Consider the following 21,844-nt stretch of genomic DNA (forward strand, 5'->3'; position numbering starts at 1 on the left):
AACACGTGTTGCATTAAATTTTTTGAGCAAAGGTAATTTTGGTTATTATTATGTTTTAAATTGAAAATTATAAAATATATACAGCATTTTCCGTCACAGTATTGCCAATCTTGTGTTGAAAAAGAACTCAGTTGCTTTTCTTTCATCTCCATCACTTTCAGTGAATTTTAAAACAAAAGACATCTACAGTATTTTCTTCGATTACATTTGAAAATAAAATAAGACATCTGAAAATTATATGTGCATTATGGGAAATCTGGTATAAAAACATGTGTACCCTGCTTAATACTTTTGTGGCACTATATGAGTCATGGTCTAGTATACCCTCTACTCCAGTAGTGAAATCTAAATTGAGAGGGCAGATACATTTTCATTAAAATGTATTTTAAAGAAATTGTGTTTTTAATAAACAAATTTAAATATTTTCCAAATTTTAATGGTTTTACAACAAGGTTTTACCATTAAAACTCCACAATGAATCTAGTTCAGTTACTAACAAGGCATTGAAAATTATTTTCTTGCTTGATGTGAAGGGTTTCACTTGATACGGTAGTATTGTTTAGTCCAATAGCCCTAACAGATGTGAATGATAGCTATGTCTGAAACAACTAAGTCGTGAGAGAGTGGTAATGGGACAAATTAGATTTAAGTTAAAAGGTGGAAGAATAGTCAAAGACGACGAAATTAACTACTGTACTAGAAACTGGCTCACTACCGGAGCGTCAGAATTTAGCGTCAGCAGCGATAGAATGCAAGGCCGAATAATTGCCATTATCAGAGCTGGCAGGAAACTAACAGTAGTTTTCATGCTGTGCCCAAACATTACTGTTCAAGTATTGGCAATACGGAAAGGAGAAGTTCCATGTAGGAATATATCAATACTTGGTTAATTGACATAAAATTCCTTACATTTTCAGCCAGGATTTAAGTAACTTCAACGAAGGTCTTCAATTACATTGCAAAGATTTTCAGTTCTAAAACTACAACATAGCTAACTTTAAATTAGCTCATGTTGTCAGAAGTGTCAGTTTCGTTGAACAAAATATTGTCATCTCTGTTTAGTTCAAACTCATCTCCTTCCACGCATCTGGAAGGAAGAATATTTTAGCAAGGACATATTTATCATTTGTACGTATCAACGTCGTCTTTACCAACAACAACAAAAAAAAAAAAAAAAAAAAAAATTCTGACCCTTCTCTCTCCAGCACTGTAATGTATGTAAGTGCGTTTGCAAATGTGCAGAGTTTTTAACAAATTTCTTGCTAACCGAAATCTTAGATGTTAATAGCTTAGAAGACTAATCAGTGGCAACGCCCGGGGACAACTGAAGAATTTGCGCCCCTTTCTGTGTGCCAAGAATGGAAAACATTTCATTAAAAAATTTTGTAGCATCAATTTGGCGCCGCCTGGATGCTGCACCCGGGGACAGATGGCCCCACCCTAGCTACGCCACTGAGACTAATGTCACCTTGTTTAAAAAATACTTAAATGTTCTAAGCGTAATTTTCATTAAATGTTATATGTTGGCTTAAGAGATTAACTTTTAACTACTTAAAATCACTGTTTTAGCTTTTACTTCAAATCATTATCACGTGCTAGCTTGTGCTTTAAATTTATCCTACACAGTATCTGGACACTTAACTTTACAAAAAAGTTAACAGAATTCTTTACAAAATGTTGATGAACATACTTCATGGCAAAACATTTAAACTTAATTTACATTCAAAACATTACTCAGTTTGCACTTTACATCACAATGTACACAAATTGCTAATATCTTCTGAAATTGTGCGCTATTTTTTTAATACAGTCTCTCACAGTGTCATATTTATTCAAGACAGCTGTCAAGGAATCATTCAACATACATAACAACTGTTGCACCAAATTTTAAGTGAATAATCTCAAACTTTTCCGAGACTCTGCACCTTTTGTTCAATTAAAATTTTTCCATGGCACCCTGGCTTAAGTAAAAGTATAACTAATCGTAACTAAGAGATAAAAATAGACAAAACTGGTGTATCTTCATTATTTCACTTTTTTTTTTTTTTTTTTTACTTTATCAATATTAAGTTAATAATTAATGTGATGGCTGATCCTGCAAATCACTGCGCATTTTTTCAAATCGTTGAATTTAACTGGGCACGGCCACCTTCATTTTCGTTTCCTCATTCATTTTTGCTCTATACTTGCTTTTTACTACAGCAACCTCCGAAACCCAGGTTCGCACAAAGACGACGTTCAAAATGGAATTAAAATCCACTGATCCTTATCATTTAGAAGGGGATGATAATTTTTTTTTATTGAAATCCAAAATTCTGACAATTTCATACTGCCAAATTTTCAAACTGTTGTCGCAAGATAACTCGAAAAGATTCTCTTCTTCCACAGACGGAGCACTAATGTTAAATGGATCTTGAACATGAAACCAACCGAAATTTTCATTTTGAAAGTATTTATCAAACCAGATGAGATAATTAGCTGTGATATGCGCTTTTTAAACATGGTGTTTATATCTTGAGAAGATCAAGTACATTTGACGTCAAAAATTGCTGCGATATTAAAAAACAATCTTTGTCTGCATCTTCATTCAATTTTCGTCTCCATAGTGTGAGGTTTTATATATATATATATACAGTGGTGGCCAAAATTGTGGACACTTTTGGAAATTTTTATGTTTTTTGAAATTTGTATGCTTATAGAAAATGTTACGTTTCGCAAAATGCAAACTTGTATATATCATTTTAAAGAGAATTTATTACTGAATTCAATACAAAACACGAAATTCAATTATTTGCAATAAAAAAAAGTTATATGTACTTTAATATAAATAAAAAACACAAGTATGAAGTGGTTTGTAATGTCTAGCTTTCCTAGCCAATCACTGTTCTTGTTCTGAGAACCAATCAAATGTTGGTAACTGCCAGTAGAAGCTGACATCATGTTTACACTTCAAACAATTCATTATTTTGCTTTGTTCTGTAGGAGGACCTTTTTCTTATACGCTGCAATTACAAGTAGGAATTTTTGTAAAAATTTTTAATATTTAGTCAAGAAGCAATGAAATCAAATAAAAGAGTAGATTGGACACCTAGAAAGAGATGTAATATTATTGTGTTACGAAAAAGTGGTCTTTCCTATGCTGAAATTGCAAGACAGGTGGGTGGTTCAGTGACAACATCTGGAGGCCGAAAGTTTTGTCTACGATATCAGGAGACAAATTCAATAAAAAACAAAGAAGGAAAAGGCCGAAAAAGGTGCACCACATCTATTGATGACAGAAGACTATGTCTCCAAGATAGAAAAATATCATCAGCGGCCATCAGAAGTGACCTGAATGATGCTGGTGTTTTTGTCAATTCAAGAACAATCAGGAGAAGATTAACAGATGTTAGACTGAGAGGTAGAATTCCACGAAAAAAGCCTTATCTTAATTTTCAGCAATGAAAAAAAAAAAGACTGCAGTGGGCAAAGGAACACATTAATTGGACAGATGATCAGTGGTCATAAGTTATATGGAGTGATGAAACTAAGATATCGTTATTCGGTAGTGATGGGCGAAAATATGTAAGACGTAGAATAGGAGAAGAGTTACATCCTGACTGCATTCAAGCAACTGTGAAGAACCCAGTTAGTGTTATGATTTGGTCGTGCATGTCAGCAGATGGTATTGGTCGCCTTTCATGTCATCGATGGGACGCTGAATGCCAGAAAATACATTGACACTATTCTAGAACGAAAACTTCTACCTTCCATCAGAGATCTCTTTCCCAACAATGCTTCATTTATTTTTCAGCAGGATTCAGCTCCTTGCCACACGGCCAAAATATCGAAAGAGTGGTTTCGTACAAAGAGCATTAAATTGTTGTCATGGCCAGGAAACAGTCCTGACCTCAATCCTATCGAAAAGTTGTGGCACCGTTTGAAAACTCTTGTCCGAATGAGGCGCTCATCAAATAAAAGAGAACTAATTGAGGCTATGATTGTTTCCTGGCATCATGTAATAATGAAAGAAGAGCTTAAAATTCTTGTCAGCTCAATGAAACGTCAATGTGAAGCTGTAATCAAAAATAAAGGGTACCCTACTAAGTACTGATAACTCATTGCAATCATCACTATCTAATGTATATCCCTAACTATTATCACTTAACTTTTTTTGTATTGCAATTAATTGAATTTTGTGTTTTGTATTGAATTCAGTAATAAATTCTCTTTAAAATGATATATACAAGTTTGCATTTTGTGAAACGTAACGTTTTCTATAAGCATACAATGTTCGAAAACATAAAAATTTCCAAAAGTGTCCACAATTTTGGCCACCACTATATATATATATATATATATATATATATATATATATATATATATATCATAATAAAAGCAAAGGAAATGACGGAACACTGTAGATGCGTGATTAGACCCGTATTGAAGAAGATTTTGATTGCGTAGTATGCTAGTAATGCTAACTTGGTAACATCTAAAAAACTTGGCAGTCGAGGCAGTTTTAATTCCATTTTTATTTCCAATTGATATTTGTGGCCACAATCACTTGGCACTCTAGTCGTGCCTTTCCACAGAAGATTTACATTTTTGATATTGTTGAGATAGAAAGCAAGCCAGCGAAATTACATCTTAGCAGAGTAGAGGGCAAAAGCTGAAGTGCGTAGTTATGAAAGATGGAAGCACGCGAAGAGAAAAGTTTTGGTTTACAAGGTCAGTTTCAGTTCTTAATTATTACGTCATCAGAGTTGCGCGGGCCATAGAGTGATCTAGAAATGACGCAATGCAGAGAAGTTATTACGATTTTAGAATAAAGAGGAAGAATTGTTTTTAGTTATTCTGATTCATACATTTTTATCTTACACACATATATATATATATAAGCTGATATTTTTTCCGTTGACTTCAAAAGGTGCATGGTTTTTTCCCTTGCTGAGAGGTATTGAAGGAATTCAGCATTTCAAAAATGTAGCAGAAATATGTCAGTTTTATGGCATCCTTTTAAGAAAAATAAATTTTTGTTTTTTCCGCAATTCAAAAGTACGTAATAAAACATTACCATGAGACAGCAGTCACGTACTGCTATTAGTAGAACAAAGACAAATGTTCTGTTCCCATATCCTCGCACAGTTCTTTAAAAATAAATTTAAAAAAAAAAAAAACTGACATTCAATGGACGAGATTTTATGAAATTTACCACATTCTAACAGCAGATTCAGTGCAGGGCTCGGATGCGTTGACGCAAGCGCTTTTCTTTGAGCAATGCAATGGGTCCACAGTGCCATTGGTGGATTTGCTTCGAATGAGTGCTTGTAATCCTCCATAGCAGCCAAACATGGAGCGAGTTCCATCAGTACAGACACAACGCACTTAGGCCAATTCATATTATTTTCAGATATCAATGCATCAAAAATCTCGAACGAAACCTGAGCCTTCGCTACTGCAGTGATATTTTTATAAAACAGAAGGTCTTTAATATTATTGCCATCTATGAAACCTAACATAGCATATCAAATGAGCATCCCTATTATTATCCGTAGCCTCATCTACCTGCGATTCAAATTAAACGCCTTTAATTTTGCCAATTAATTCTTCTCCGCGATATGTTGTAATTCCGACTAATTGTATTATTTGATAAAGGTACTTTTAAAAGCAGCTTTACCAACCAGGATGTTCATAATTTCTACAGCAACTGGCAGAGTAAGTTCTGCGGTGGTATGAGGCTTTTTACATTTCACGATTCTGTGAGCCACATTGTAAGGTGCTAACAAAACATTGTTTGGTATTTATGCTGTCTTAAAAATTTTATTTTGTTATTTAAACTCTTTTACTTTCCTGGCAAAAAAATCACGAGGTTTGCCAGTCATGGTGGGGTGATTAGCTTCTAAATGGCGCTTCAATTTACTTGGAAGCATACACTTCGCTGCCAAAACTTTCATACACAATACACATTGCGGTCTCTTCAACATTCTTTTTTGTTGGCGCAAAACCAAACTCTGAATAATTATCATATTTACGTTATTTTCGTTTCTTAACAGTCATGCCACTGGCTGAAGAATACCTTTTTTATCTGCAGTATTGCGTTTAATACTGTTCAAAAATCGGTCTATTATCAAAGATACAAGAAAAAAGAATCACAAAACTGAGTATCAAATACAACAAACAAGAAGTAATATAACACTAACTATACTACATGAACTAATTTTTATATCACTGTTCATTTATATGAAGCGCTGAGTTGAATTTCACTAGGCTTCAGTGCTTAAATTGCGCCGGAGCCCAGCTCCGGTACTTCTCAATTTTTAAGATTAATTACAATTTTAGTCGGAGCGCACCGGAGCCCTAAATAAGATGAGCTCCGGTATTTCTTTTTATAAAACTGAACCACAATTTAAAGGGGAAAAAATTAGAATTCCTAACGTTTAGGTTTAACAATAAACAGATCTTGCAATACTCTAATTCCCTAGAAATACCAACTCATAAGAACATGAGACGTTCAAGTACAGTCCCTTCACTCATATCCGGAAACCTTTCCCTTTAGGAAGGGCAATACATTTGGGGGAGTTTGTTTAGGAACGCATAAATTTCTCGCTATGCCATCGTATCTAATGTATTTTTATCGATGCTTACAGTTATCTTCGCAGGAAAGAAAATTTGTATTCTTAAATTTGCGTTAAGTGACAGCGAGTACAATAAGAGTGAAATATTGAGATAAACTGCTCAAGCACGTCCTATACATCGTTTTCCCACAGTATCCACTAATGGGGGGAAGCGTAACCAGCAACTTTACATTCATTTTTTGGCCCACCAGCGGCCGAGCGGTAAAGACGCTGAACACTGGTAGTTCAGTCCGAGGTTCGAATCCCGCGAACGGGCTGGCTGCATGGGCGTTTTCGTGGTTTTCCCCATGTGCAACGTGTATACGAGCCAGTTTCCCTTAGAAAGTCCTCCACGAAAGGCATCCCTCCCCTTAGGCAGATAGCCCTAGTGTGCTTTGCCATAATTAAATACACTACACTACTTACATTCATTCTTAGGAGTCAGATTTCAGGACCCATTTTACCTTGACACACATCTGCTTGATGGCTATAATTCTATCAGCAGAGAACTGCGGTCAAAGGAAAAACGTTCTCTCTCACCAAGATTCCCCTCATTTTTTGTTTCCACCCACTCATACCTCCATTCTGTTTCGCCCTGGAATTTTCATCAGCTATACTTTAAGTACATTTAATTTTTGTGATGATAAAAGAACTCCCCCCCCCCTACGATCAGAGCTTAAATTGGGCCAGAGATTACCGGATCCCGGCACAGGTGCTTCTTAGTTTTTCTAGTAAATCATAATTCCAACCGGAACGCACCGGAGCCCTGAATAAGAAGGCTGCGACACATCTTTTATGTAACTGAATAGCAATTTCAGTAGAAATTTTATCTTAAAAATTTTATTTAAACAATAAAATTATATTAAAAATCGCTTATTAAATTTCAATTTATCTCTTTACATTTTATTTAATTTTAATTATTTAATTACTTCAATCTTTAATTATTCCAATAAATAAAAATTAATTATCTAATAATTATTGATTAAATAACAATTTATAAACATTAATTAAATAACTATTAATTAATTTGATAATAATTAACTATTTAATTTTAAAATTATTAATGAGTTTAATACTCATTTTATTTATTTATTTACTCTTGTTCCTCTTTACTGACAGTCTTCCATAGGGCTCCGGCATTTCTAATCTTAGAAATTAAGCCCTGCTAGGCTTAGATTCTAAACCAACTGACCGGATCGAGCTGGCAACGCTAAGTTGAGAACACTTGATATAAGGGCGAGTCAAATGAAAGTGAGCCAACCCCTCCTCAGCAAGAATGGTTCGGTCCATCATCTGCGGCGCATGCGCGTAGCACAGAGACAGCCTTCATTTACGAAAGTGGCGGGAAAGTGTGAGGTTAAAGTTCTTTAAGGCGCTCTTACACTGGGTTGAAGACGGTAGCGTGACATAATGGACGCTCCAAAAGAGGAACAGCGTGGTGTGGTCAGGTTTTTGACAGCTGAAGGTGTTTCCCAACATGAAATTAGTCGCCGTATGACTGCTGTGTACGGTGAACATTGCATCGCATTGGCCACTGTGAAGCGTTGGAGCAAACGGTTCAGAGAAGGACGTGAAAGTTGCAAAGGCGATCCAAGACCGGGCCAAAGCCACCTTGCAATCACCCCCGACACAATTGCACAGGTTGATGAACTGATTAGACAAGAATGGAGGATAAGCATCGATGAACTGGCAGAGCGTGTGAACATCAGTCACGGTTCGGTTCACACCATAATTCATGATCATCTCGGTTATCGGCTTTTGTGTGCTCAATGGATGCCCAAGATTTTGAACGACGCCAGAAGACGGAGAGGTTCGGCGCTGCTTTGACTCATCTCATCCGGTATCACAATGAGGGTGACAACTTCTTGTCTGCAATTGTGACCGGAGACGAATCATGGTGCCACCACTACGAACCTGAAACACGCCGGCAAAGCTTACAGTGGAAACATTTGAATTCACCACCCCCGAAGAAAGCAAAGGCTGTCGTTTCCTCGGGAAAGGTGCTATTGAATATTTTTTTCAATCGTCAGGGGCCATTACTGATTGAATTTGCTAAACGTGGAGAGACTATCAATAGTTCGCGATATTGTGCAACGCTGGATCGGCTGCGTGTCGCAATCAAGAACAAACGACCTGGAAGATTGACGAATGGTGTGATCTTGCTACACGACAATGCTCGTCCCCACGTCGCTGATGTGGTTAAGACACAACTGGAAAAGTTCAAGTGGGACACGCTGCAACATCCTCCATACAGCCCAGATTTGTCGCCATGCGACTTTCACATTTTCGGGAAACTGAAAAAACATCTCAAGGGTACCAGATTCGTGTCGGACGACGCCGTGAAGGAGTCGGTTACAGACTTTTTGAATCGACAGCCCAAGGAGTTTTATGAGACGGGGATCACGCGGCTCATTTGTCAATGGGATAAATGTCTCAATGTTCATGGAGACTACCTTTAAATAAAGTACTCTGTTTGTCATATATTCGCATTGGCTCACTTTCATTTGACTCGCCCTTATATATTAAAAAGTGTATGCGCCCACAGTAGAATAATAGTTCTACCATTTCGAGATGTCATATTGTAAAAATTACACTGTGAAATATGAATGTTGTTGAGCAAAGAGAACGGAATAAAAATATTTGTGAAATAATAGATTATGTTCAGTGGCGTAACTAGAAATCTTGGGTTCCTATGCAAAAACATTTTGCCCCCCCCCCGTAATTTACAGTACTAAAAAAAAAAATCTAAAAGCCTTCAGATTTTACATTACCCAAAGCATCGCTTTTTTAGTGTTTTGTGTGCTACCTTTATTTATTAAATATCATGTTCTTCGCACTTAAACCATAAAATTCAATTCAACCGCAATATCGCATGAGCATATCTGTAGAATTTCCGATATACAGTCTCGCACGCTGTAAATATAATTTTTTTTTTTTTTTTTTTTTTTTTTTTTTTTTTTTTTTTTTGTGCAGTATTGTCATTGCTCGCGCTTCGAGATGTCCATATTTAGTGGAAGATTACATTATTCAAAATTTGATGGCTCTAGGTACCGTTGTTTTATGACAGTGTGGGAAACATACACACATTTATGAAAATTCTTCATTATTTAATTTCTTTAAATAGAACACAGAGCTCTAACATTTGGTGGCAACAATTTGAAAAGTGAACCTACGTAAAATGCCAAAACGAAATTAATAGCCCGGGCTAACGACCTTTGGGCTAAAAAAAAAGAAAGAAAAAGAAGAGGAAAGAGTCTTTAAAGGTTTTAAATTTCAACAGCCACCCAAAGAGGGGTTTGTAAAGAATTTTTACGCTCTTGCTGAGTACGTAGTCTTTTCTGCTAACCGTTCCTTTTATTTATTTTTTTATTTAGCCTTTATTATTAAACATAATTTTTTCCGAACTTACCTCGTATGCAGTTCAGCACCAAAATCACAAAATGTTTATAAGCTGAATAGCAGCATATGTTTAGAACCCCCAATGCAATGTTAAATGTTGGTATACATTTTTAAAGTCTTTTTAGTCTTCTCCCAGTTTATTATATCAATATCCAGATTTTTTAGTATAATGACTAACAATTTATTTTTTGTCTCTTCATTATTAACTTTTTATATGTTTTTTTATTTATTAAATATCACGATCTCCGCACTCATGTCACATAAAACACATTCTACATTAAAATCACAATATGTTTTAAAACAGCATATACAGTACAAAGTCCGAAATCCGGACGTCCATTATCCGGAATGATCCGGACCTCAAAGCCACAAAAAAAATTTTTTTCGGTATGCTTTACGCATGCGCATTTGATTTTTCCTTCCATAATAAAACACGTGGAGATTTTTACTTAAAAATTTCGATTCTTAATTTCACTTAGGCACTAAATAAAATACCTCGTTAAGGAAAAACAATCATGCAAGCATAAATTTGTGAAATTAATAAACTGGCTCCGTAGCTGAGTATCTGTTTGGCATACATCTCAAACGTTCCGTTCCGTTTACCGCTGTTCGCCGCGCTTACCGAAACATTCACTTATTTTATATCCCTGACGCCGACCTGGCGAGTCATTATTTATTATATTTTGCTTTCATAACCGCAAGTTTATCAATACATGACAGCTTCAGTAATAACTCATGCAGTGATGCCTAAACTTTTTTTTATATTAGTAATTGAATAATAAGAGTATGGCAACCTTTTATGCTAACATTACGCTTGGCGATGATTATAGATTTTTAAATGGTCTAAGAAATGTTGACGAGGGAAAATTCAACAAAATTTCTTTTCATATGCTAAAAATAGATTTTTTTAATGAAACTCATAGGCCAAAAGATTATATTTAGTGTGCTATTTGAATCAAGAATAACTGCTATGTTATTCACCATAAACCCAGAAGCGGCGGCAGAATATGTCGGCACCGGACGACAGAATTCAGGGAAGACGAAATTTTTGGAATTTTGAGACTCTTCGTTTAACCCCTTACGGTTTTGTTCGATACCCTTTAGCCATTGCTCTTACTTAATTACTTCAGTTTTCTTAACGAAGTTGTGGAGGTAATTGCATTAAGTTGCAAAAGTACTCCGGAAAATATCGCCTTGGGCCGAGCGGGAAAATTAAGGGATGGGAAGTTTTTTGTGATTTAGGGAAAGCACTGGGATGCAAAGTTTAGGTCTGTGTGTGTGGTGTTGGTGTATTGAATTATGGCAAAACACACGAGGGCTATCTGCCTAAGGGGAGGGATGCCTTCGTGGAGGTCTTTTTAAGGGAAACTGGCTCGTACACACGTTACACATGGGGAAAACCACGAAAACGCCCATGCAGCCAGCCCGTTCGCGGGATTCGAACCTCGGACCGAACTACCAGTGTTCAACGACTTTATCGCTCGGCCGCTGGTGTGTGTGTGGTTATGGCAAAGCTTCGAGGGCTATCTGCCTAAGAGGAGGGATGCCTTCGTGGAGGACTTTCTAAGGGAAACTGGCTCGTATACACGTTACACATAGGAAAAACCACGAAAACGCCCATGCAGCCAGCCCGTTCGCGGGATTCGAACCTCGGACTGAACTACCAGTGTTCAGCGATTTTACCGCTCGGCCGCTGGTACCCTCAAAATTTAGGTGCGGTGAAAATTTAGAACTTAGGAAAGCGCTTTGTAGCAGAATTTAGGACCCGTAGAGACTGCACTATGCGGTATTTAGCGCCGGCCTTAGATAAAGCGTTAAGTATATGTGGGAGTTTATTTATTCAGGACTCAGATTAGTTTTAAGCATGTGCAAGAAATGAACGTAGGTATAGTAAACAACTAAACTAATACAATTGATGCTTAATTTCAGTACGCAATAGGAGCAAGACAAAATTTAGCGAAACAACTTAGCTTTCGTCGCCAATCTTGTGATACACAGCCAATAATGTATAACGGACGCTATAGCTAGGCTAAAATTATGTTTACTGATCCTAAGGCATTTCAGTTAATGTAGCGAACTGTGCTGCTCCCTAATCTTTTAGTTTGATCCAGCTTATTATTTTTTGCAGACTGTTATTATTACGGCAATTTTATAAAAACTGAGCTTGAACTTTCGATTATGTCGAAAAGAGTTCCCAATTCTGGAGCTGCCAAAGGATCTACGAAGCGAAACCCTGTTTCGATGTCCATTAAACAAAAAGTGAAATTGCTGCAAAAAATGGATAAAGGCATATCCGTCTCAAAATAATGAGAAGAGTATGGCATTGGAAAGTCAACTGTATATGACATAAGAAAAAAGAACTTTTTGAATTTTTTGTGAAAGCAACTTAAACAACTTACATTGAAAGAAATGTTTAATAAAGTAAATAAATAAATAATACGCTTTTTTTTTTTTTTTTTTTTTTTTTTTGTAAATTTTGATACCCTTTAGCTCAGGGGCGGCCAACGTTTTTGTATATAAGATCTACTTTTTACCTTAAAAGTGTTTGCGATCGACTTGTTGTCATAGGTCTAGTCTAAGGGGGGAGAAGGGCGCAAAATACATACAATGTTTATACACAGTGTTTCAGTAAAAGTGCATTCCTGCAAGGTATGAGTAGATAAGTAAAATATATGTTCAAAATTCTTTTTTATTTTTTAAATCACTTATTAAGTTTTCGAGATATAGGCTCATGAAGAAAATAAATTTCCAGACCCAAGTTTTAATAGCAGTGGGCCCGTCAATAGCTCAGTAAAACTCATAATTAAATAAATCACTTTACACAAAAACTCAAAATGTACTGTATACTAAAATTTATTGTTACTCAAAAAGCCGCATAGTTAGTTCACATCTCTCGGCGGCGTCTCAGAACACACTCAAAACTCAATACAAGTGGCCGCAAGGTGGCGCTATAAAAAACATCAGCGTCATCGTTTTAGAACACAAATATTACATATTTTTCACAGATGGCGCCTCTGGCGTCAACATCCAGCCCTTCCTTGAATGTTACATTCAACAATAAATTTAGAACACAAGTTATAAAATACAAGCACAACACTGCAAGATAATAATAATGACGGTTATAAAATTATACAAATTCAAACTTGATAATTAACTACAAATAAACTTTAAGTAACTGACACTTTTTCATTAACAAAAGGCAAAGGTACAATTTTTGTTCTTTTATATCTTTTATAGGTTCCATTTTTATCTTTACGTATCACAACTCGAATAATATATTATCTTGACCTGGATGGGTTTTAATAATTCGTGCTAAATGCCACTTTAAAGGAGAGTAACTATCCGAATCTTTTACTAAAACTAAATCTCCTTCTTTCATTCCTACTTTTCCTTTATACCATTTAGGTCTATTTAAAAGTTTGTTTCTGTTAAATTCAGACGACCGTTTTTTCCAAAAATTTTGATTTAATTTCTGAACCATTTGATATCTAGTTATCCGATTTATAGGAATCTCTGTAAAATTAAGTTCAGGCAATGCAATTAAAGATGAACCAATGAGAAAGTGAGTAGGTGTCAATGCCTCTACATCATTTGGATCATTTGATATGGGACAAAGAGGGCGAGAATTAAGTACAGATTCAATTTGAACAATTAGAGTAAAAAATTCTTCATAAGTTAGAATTGTTTTTTCCACCACACGTTTCAAGTGATATTTAAGGGATTTCACACTAGCTTCCCATAAACCTCCAAAGTGAGGAGTAGAGGGAGGATTAAAATGCCAATTTATGCCTTCAGTAGCCAAATAACCTTTGATTTCTTCCTCACTTTTATCCTTAAATAAAGATTTTAAAATCGCTCTTAATTCTCTATGGGCACCCACAAAATTTCTGCCATTATCACTGAAAATATCTGAGGGTTTACCTCGCCTGGCAATAAAGCGTTTAAGTGCTGCTATAAATGCTGCACTTGTTCAAACATTTACAATTTCAAAGTGCAAGGCCTTCGTAGTGAAACATACAAAAATACATGCAAATACTTTTCTTACCTGTTTACTTCTACCTACAAAATTTTTTACCACAAATGGACCACAGAAATCGAGTACTGTTTTAGCAAAAACTCTTGATATGGTCACTCTCGCAGATGGTAAATCAACCATCTGTTGCTGCACAGACCTAGAATTTACCTTTTACAAATCATACAATCAAATATAATTTTTCTAATTACATTTCTTGCAGAAAAAATCCAAAATTTACTCCTTATAAGTGATAGGGTTGTTTCAGCACCAGCATGAAATTAAAGAACATGGAAATGATTAATCACAATTACAGTAAAATTATGTTTAGTTGGCAGAATCATAGAATGTTTTCTCATTTCACTTAAGTCACTCTTTTTCAGTCTGCCACCAACTCTGAGTACTCCATCATGATCTAAAAATGGACACAAATTCAATAGTTTACTACTATTAGGAATAGGAGCACCCTTTTCTAAGCACTGGATTTCTGTCACAAATGAAGTCCTTTGAACGTTTTTCACAATACACTATAACGCACTAGAAAGTTCACTGGTTGTCAACGTTCCGCGTGTAGCATGCAATGGATGCCTGGTGTTATGCAAGAATCTCTTGCACCAAGCCACTACTCTTAGCAATTTGTTGTAAGATGAACAATTACTGATGACATCTAATGGCTCATAAGTGTTAATAAGTGCACATATTTCACTTACTGCTGGTGGTTTTAATTCGCAAAGATACAGTTCTTCGGACTCCTCAGGGATATCATCTTGGCACTTAGTCATCACAGGTTGAAGAAGAAATGGGGGACCACGCCACCACAGTTCACACAGTTGAAGTTTGACCGGATCAACACCTCTTGATATGAGATCCACAGGGTTCTGTTTAGATGGGACGTGATGCCACTGTCGCACCCCGTCATTTATTGAACCACCACAACTCGATTAGCAACAAACGTTTTCATACAACAGGGCTCATTTTTCAGCCAAGCCAAGACTATCGAAGAGTCACTTCAGAAAAATAGATTATTCACATTAAGTTTCAGAGCAGATATTTCTCGAGTCATTAACGTCGCAAGCAATACAGCTGCGCATAACTCTAATCTTGGTATGGTAACTTGCTTTATAGGAGAAACTTTTGATTTACTTGTTACCAGCCTTATCACCACTTCACCATACTGGGAGACGGATTTACAATAAACTACAGCTCCATAAGCTAACTCAGAGGCATCACAAAATCCGTGTAACTCAATAACAATTGCTTCTGCGACAAGAATGCATCTGTTAATTTCTAATTTACATAGTTGTGGTAGTTCAGAGAAAAACCGTTGCCATTCTTTGGCTTCTTTATCAGGTAGAAGATCGTCCCAATTGAGCTTCAAAACCCATAGTCTCTGAAGAAATATTTTTGCTTTAGCTATCACGGGACCCAATAAACCAAGTGGGTCAAAGATTCTCGCTATTGTTGACAAAACTTGCCTTTTAGTAATTTTAGACTCATTTTCTAGTTTCACTTTAAAATTAAAACAGTCTTTATCTGCTTTCCAGGAAACACCTTCCAGAAAACACCAAGGGCTGACACTTCATTCGCGCACTGAAATGTGTATTCACCATCAACGTTAACTGCAAGCTCCGGATTGTTGCTACACCATTTGTGCAGAGTCATAATTGCACTTTAAAATCTCAATTAATTCATGCTGTAGCTCTTTTGCCGAACTCCATGAACTGGACCCTGTTAAAACATCTTCCATGTAAAAATCACTCTGTAGAACTGCAGCTGCTAATGGAAAATTTGTGAATTCATCTATAGCAAGCTGACGTAATGTACTCATAGCTAAAAATGGTGCACTTACTGTGCCATAGGTGACCGTGTTCAACTCAGAAGTTTTAACTGGACCATTAATTGACTCTTTCCACAAAATGCTCTGTAGCTGCCGTTGAGTAGGATGAATCGATATCATTCGGTACATCTTTTTGATATCCGCTGTAAAAGCATAAATATGTTTTCGGAAACGTACCATAATTGAAAACAAGTCCTCTTGAGTTACACCACCGTTATACTGAATGGAATTCAGTGAATTACCTTTTGACGTTGCAGTTGAAGCATTGAACACTACTCTCAAAGGTGTCGAACTTTTCTCAAGGCGATAAATACCAAGGTGTGGAATATAATATTTCCCCTTTTGCTCATCTTCATCTTTCACTTCAGTCATGTGACCAAGTTCACTATATTCATGTAGAAAATCAGAGTACAATAATAAGTAATTTTCATCCTTACTTAAATGAGTTCAACCTCTTAAGCGCGATTTGTTTCGAATTCCCTAAACACATTGGATCTTCCTTAAACGGTATCTTGACTACATATTTTCTGGTTTCAGTCCTGTAATAGTTTTTGAGAAAATGCTATTCAGAAATTTCTGCTTCTTTACTCTTAGAAATCTCAGGCTCTCTTTCTACGTTTTCGATTTCCCAAAAATTTCTTACTGCTCTTTCTAACTCCAAATTATCTGTAATAAGCCCACAATGTAATTTACTTTCTCCTTTAGCAGGAAGAGTCCCACTTATTTGAATCCTGAAGGGAAATTTGACCTGGTTTTTAAAGCTCATAGAAATGTTCTGCACTTATCAGAAATTCAATTGGGCCTGGCTCAAAAAAATTTGTCATCTGCTAAATTGATATTATCTAAAGATGAAACATTAATTTCAAGAGGCCTAGAGGGCGTATATTCTGTTATTTTAGGAACCACCAAAAAATTTAAACTTAAATCGAAACTCTTGTCTGTATTTAAAATAGTTACACTAACTCTAGATTTTATATTCAAGGACAAATTATTTATTCCTGAATCAGAAATGTTAGTCTTTTCTCCCTTTAATTGAAGCAAATCTGCTAACCTTTTGCTCATAAAATTTGAATTAGCGCCGACATCTAACAAAACTCTAACCCTAAAAAAGTTACCAGATGCATCTTTAATTAAACAAACAAAAGTGCTGAGTAAGACAGCTTTTAATTCATTCGCGAGATTGCACGTTGTTGATAATAAATTTTGATCAGTACTCGTTTTAGCTTGCAGAGGTTCAAATGATGGCGCCGAAGCGTCCAAATTCGGAGGAATATTTTTATATTCATGACTCATGTCTTTGTTTATCTTTTGTTCGCGAGGGAAATGGAGAGTCACGTGATGTTTCTTTTTGCAAATACCGCAAGAGAATTTATTGCTGCAATTAATCACTTTATGATTTCTTAAACAGTTGAAACATAGCTGTTTCGATTTCACTAGCCCAACTCTATCGCTAACTGTCATGTTTTTATAAACAGGGCATTTGTACAAAGGATGAATTTTATTGCATGATAAAATACATTTCGAATTTTTTATATCAGTTAGAAAAACCTTTGACATATTTTTAGGATAACTGTTTTTATTACTTAACCTAGGATTATCCACTACAGGTTTTCCCTTTGATGTATAATATAAATCTATCTCCTTCGCCAATTCTACAGGTTTAAAGCAAGAATTTCCTTGCCTTACATTTATAAAACACATAACCTTTTTATCAAGTGCTTGACATATTTTATCAGAAACCATTGATTGTTTTAATGTTTTAAAGTCATTTACCTTTCTCAGTTTCAAATAATAATTCCAACTCGTAGTTAATCTAGACGCGAACTGCACATAAGTTCCATTCGTTGTGTGTTCCTAAACTGTTCTAAAGAAATTTGGGGGGATGGTTCGAATTCTATTAGCACTATTTCTTTAACCTTCGAATAATCTCCTAATTCGTCGTCTTTAATGTATGTAATAACATTTGTGGCTTTATCTCCCAACAAATTTAGAAGAATTTCCGATTTAAATTTCTCTGGAACACTTTTTGAAATGGACGCCCTTTCTAACGATGAAAAGAAATAACTCCAACCTTCCGGTCTAATTGGAAGTTTAGTTGTTAATGTGCGTATACTTTTAATAAGAGAGTCAAGAGATTCTACATTTTCTCTTTTCTCATATTCTATGAGGTTTTCACTTTTTGATTCTGCTCGCAGTTAATTTCGGCGTCTTTACGTGTCGCCAAAAAGTACAGTATATCAGGCAAGCATTTATTTTGTCCGCTGATGTAGATCAAGGAATTACAGGTAATGTTATGAGGTATTTCTCCCGCTTTCGTGGTGTAATGGCTAGCACACTCGCGTGTTCGAGAGGTCCGTGATTCGAGCGCGAGGGCATTGCACATTTATCACGTCTCCTGCTTCAAAAATAACCTAATAATTCTACAGAGGCTACCGAATTAAAAAGAGGTGGTGGATGATGATTCTCCATCAGCAGGGTTTGGCGATGAGGGTCCCCTAATCCCCAGTCGCCCTTTAAAAGGGGGATTATATAAGGTATTTCTTCCGCCTTCTTAGCATGCTTTCGTGGTGTAACGGTCAGCACACTCGGCGCGTATTCGAGAGGTCCGTGGTTCGAGTCCAACGAGGGCATTGCTCATTTCTTTAGTTTTCTGCTTTCAAAAAATACCTAATGACTGTGCAATCTTGTCTGAACTCTCCTGCAAGCAATATTAATGCGTTCCCAAATGGTCTAATGTTTTCATGCGAATATTGCAATTACCGATTAAGAGCTTAGAGCAATATTTTGTGTGCCATTGTGCATTTATCCCAAACAATAAGTTTGCATTTCTGGAATACTTTTTTCATGCCGAATGCTTTGGAAATGTTGGATGGGGGAGTTTCAATGAAATGCATGTTTAATGGCAATTTCAAAACGGAATAAGCAGTTCTCCCACCTGGTAACAATTCGCAGCTATTCTGGACGAGGCAAGAGCTGTCATTATGGGATCGAATTGCCGTTACTTTTGTTCCACTTTAAGCTTAAATAAATTTTTATGTAAATCAGTAACATGAAGAGGTTATGGGCCCAAATTAGCGCGAAGTAACGCTATATGAACGTTAAGTCGATCCATTATATTCTCAGTTTAGAATTCAGAAAACAAAAGTAAGCATTCATTGTGTCATCTACAAATAAATTCAACGGACGAAATTATTCACAATGGAAATTTCAAATTACTTGTGTCCTTAAGACAAAAGGAGTATTTTGTGTAGCCAACGGAATTAACGCCAGAAAATGATGAAGCGGTAATTAGCGAAATGGGGAAAAGACGACGCGATTGCAATGTTCACAATATTGTCTGCGATAGAATTTTTACAAGTTATGTTTATAGATAATTTATCTTCATCAAATGAAATGCTTAAAAAATTGGACGGTATCTTTAAATTGAAATCTGACTTCAACAAAATGTTGCTGCTTGACAAATTTCATTATTTGAAAATGGAATGCAATGAAACAGTAGTGCAGCACATTACAAAATTTGAATATCTTGCTCATCAAATCAAAGACTCTGGTGAAAGCATCAGCGACTGCCTGAGTTAAGCGGTTTTTACCTTTCAATCACTAGTGTGATTTCGTATTTCATAACTAGCTTATTTTAACTACATCTAAGCATATAAATTACAATGAAGAGTTTTTTTCCCTCAGTTATTTTAAATTTCGATGGGATAACAAAGAGGCAATTTTTAGCGACAATTTGATAAAATGGTGTTTTTCGTTGATCCCTAGAGGGTAGTTATAACGCGAGTAAACTGTCAGTAATTCAACGCACAATTTGTTTTGAGGAAGTTGTAAGGAAATGCGATATGACAATATTGATCGTCATTTGTAGTCTTTAGCCATTTTATTGTTTATTTATTTGTTTGCTTGCATGTACATGTGTGCAACTCTGTGAATATGAGCGATGAAAATACAGCCGTGCTGTCAGAGGAAATTGAGATCGTAGCTGAATATGTGGACAATTGTACACTAAAAATACAATACCTGCATTTAGTTCCTTAGATTCCTTTCTTCATATACACTCGATTGTCAACTCTGGGGAGGAGGCAACACCAAGTAGATCAAAGCAATGTAAAGAGTGGTAATAAGTTATCTGAACCACATTACAACGAAAGCGTCGAGTAGTTGTTTTTTCCCCCAATATCAATTCATGAAAATCAACCGTGCCTCGCCGAGAATCGAGTACAGTTTTTTCTAGTTCTTAATTGGATATACTGACCATATACCACAAGGGCACATGGGAAGAATAGATTGATCTTTTATATACTTATAGAAGGCCGAATAGAATTACTTTGTTCTCTGCAGGTGCTACTCGCTTTTCAATCCTAGTAGCTACTTAAACAGAGTTTCGTCGAATTTGCCTCTGAATCCTCACTTTTTTTTGGACATTATTGAATGTTTTTGAGGATTTTCTAGTAAATACTAAACAATTGTCGGAATGTAATTCTATAATGCTATTAAATTTAACTTAGGTTCTTCATATGTGATAATTTACTAGCAATGGCTTATTTACATTTTATATATTACCATTACTTTAAAATTTAGCTGACAACTGAAATTTAATTCATAAATTTCAGGTGGTTTGAAAATACCAGTAAATCGAATCCCTAGTTCACTTTGAGATCTGGTGTTATACAATAGTCAGAGATATATATTATTTGCAAAACCAAGATCTGAAAGATCTCTCAGCTTTTCATTGACGCAAATTAAAGAAAAAAATGTGCACTTATCTTCTTTAATTCGCATTAATAAGATGCTCTAACTGAAAAAGGAACTGCCAAAATTGGGATTATTTATTTCATCAGAAGAATTAATTTTACCCGTGGGTATTTTTTTAGATAGCACCCGATCAAAATTTACATTTAACTTATCATTATAATGCTTAAACAAAGTGCCGCAAGGGGGCTTTCAGAGAATCAAATTCTATCAAAAAACCTTTTCATTCGGGCTGCCTTGTGACATCATATCCAAGAACGCTTCTTAGTACAACAGAATACTTTATTTATTCCATACACCTGTCGATTTTTGGAAACTGCTGGCTCTGTGTTTCGACTGTAATACGGAAGAATTAAGGTATTTATATGTTTTACCAATACTGAGTTATGGATGATTAAATAGGGTATATAAAATATCCCAAGTATAAATAAGGTTCGTGTTTTTAAGTTGTTAATGCTGTATTGCTATTACTATTAAGTTGTACCATTTTTACGGGAGTAAAGTTCTTAATTAACTTTTAGTAAATGAGGCTGCTAATAATTAAGGAATTAAATAAACTTTGCATTGTCTGTTGGTAGGATTTGTTTGCTTCATGACACAAATAAATATCAAATGTAATTATGACTTTCGCAACTTGGGAAGTTAAGCTTTTGAGTATTATTCTGTTAAAACATTACATTCCTTCGCTTGATGTTAACTCGTTATAAGATGTCGTTTCATGAAAAAGAGTTTATCTTGCATTGCGTATATTTGTTACTTGAACAATGCTGGGGTTAGGGAAGCTGCCTCACTCACGCTGCCAAAAACGCGAGAATAACTTTTGACTCCCCAATAAGTCGTCGATTAACTTTTGAAAAGACTCGACAGTGCTATAAACGGTCCATAAACACACTTTACGTATTTTATGTACTGCTGATTTTATTCTGGCAATAATACAACTCCAGTAAAAGTTCAGAGAAAAGAGGGAGGAAAAATTATTTTCGTAGTATAAATTAATGGTAATGACGTGTTTATGCAAACTTATTATTAGTATTAAACTTAATATTAGGATTATTAGTGTTTTCGAACCTAAACTAGCATATATTTTCCCATGCGAGAAAGTTGTTATACGCATATAGGTAATGCTAGAAATGGTAAATTTTTAATTTTTTAATTGTATGTTTTAACTACGTAAATTTTATACGCGTCTGACAAAGCGTAATTTTCTCATTTTTCAATTAAGCTATTGTACTGACGTCGCTCTCCAAC

General features: G+C 35.6%; 1 protein-coding gene across 3 annotated transcripts in view; it reads left to right on the top strand.

The window, feature by feature from the left end:
* LOC118181024 (uncharacterized) overlaps nt 1-21,844 on the top strand; it is a 61,093-nt gene that overhangs the window by 32,674 nt on the left and 6,575 nt on the right. The window contains exon 1 of one of the 3 annotated variants that reach the window (XM_085808455.1): nt 20,800-20,953. The exons of 1 other annotated variant lie outside the window; for it this stretch is intronic. The gene's annotated coding sequence lies outside the window, so the exon portion shown is untranslated. Of the gene's footprint in view, nt 1-20,799; nt 21,029-21,844 lie in introns of those variants that run through there. One more of the 3 variants, XM_085808456.1, reaches the window with a different exon arrangement.

Source organism: Stegodyphus dumicola, chromosome X1 (genome assembly GCF_044657685.1).
Source record: "Stegodyphus dumicola isolate Sdum_Otavi_A_Nest chromosome X1, ASM4465768v1".
Lineage (NCBI taxonomy): Eukaryota > Metazoa > Arthropoda > Arachnida > Araneae > Eresidae > Stegodyphus > Stegodyphus dumicola.